The sequence below is a fragment of the Sinocyclocheilus grahami genome, unplaced genomic scaffold (genome assembly GCF_001515645.1).
Source record: "Sinocyclocheilus grahami isolate Dianchi unplaced genomic scaffold, SAMN03320097.WGS_v1.1 scaffold1382.1, whole genome shotgun sequence".
Lineage (NCBI taxonomy): Eukaryota > Metazoa > Chordata > Actinopteri > Cypriniformes > Cyprinidae > Sinocyclocheilus > Sinocyclocheilus grahami.
Genome location: NW_015506561.1, coordinates 3,758 through 4,659, shown reverse-complemented (window position 1 = coordinate 4,659; position 902 = coordinate 3,758). Strand labels below are relative to the sequence as shown.

General features: G+C 39.7%; 1 protein-coding gene across 1 annotated transcript in view; it reads left to right on the top strand.

The window, feature by feature from the left end:
• The window catches only part of LOC107569796 (DNA-binding protein SATB1-like), a 29,714-nt gene that overhangs the window by 27,451 nt on the left and 1,361 nt on the right, over window positions 1-902 (top strand). The gene's annotated exons all lie outside the window — the stretch shown is intronic.

Below are 902 nucleotides of genomic sequence, written 5' to 3'. Positions count from 1 at the left end.
AACCTGATTATTCAGCAACTGCGCCTAATTCGTCAGTCTCGTACAGAGCTCGGCAAAAGTCTCCATTATCTGATGATATTTGTATAAATTGGTGAAATTTTGAATCAAAGAGAATATCGATGCACTGCTTGACATATAATGGCTGTGTTCCAAAACATAGTGTGCTTCCTTGCGGCATAGGCAGCATCCTAACTGAAATGGAGCCTCATTAGTAACTGCTTTGGAACATTCTACTTAGGCAGCGAAAAGCATTAAAAATATATATTATTACAAATACTTGATGCATTTATATGTATGTTTAGAGGAACTTTGTTGTCTTTTGTTGAACATACCATAACGATAGATAGATAAACGAAGATAACGCTTTGTCCGTCATTGGACTTTTTGCATAAAACATATGCGATAAAGCAGGCCCAGGTAGAGGGAAGTCTTTGAATGCATGGCAGCTTGATGCTGACAGATATGAGTGAGATGTTCGCAGGATAGTTTCTGCTGTAAATCAGCAGGGTGGCACGTCTTGCAGTGCTGCAAGGCTTTTATGACGCCCATAAAAACAGATGCGAAGGTATGTTTCCCACATACGTTAATGGATCGTCAGACAGTGTGTGCAAGTTTGCGCACGCTCATCCCTTTATAATTAGATATGGTCACAAAATAACTCAGCCTAGACACTGATGCTTTACATGTAAATGACTGCTGTAGGTGCCACTGACAGCCTCTTCAACGGTCCTGCGGTGGCAGTTTGGAGCCCCTTCATGTTAAAAAAAAAAGTTATAGCCATGTTTGCAAGTCGTTTTGCTGTAGAAATCAGTGCTGCGGTGATAGAAATCTGATCATGTGTTACTAAAGTATTCTGATCAGATTTGATGAAGTGTTATTTTAACCAGTTGTTTTACATATGT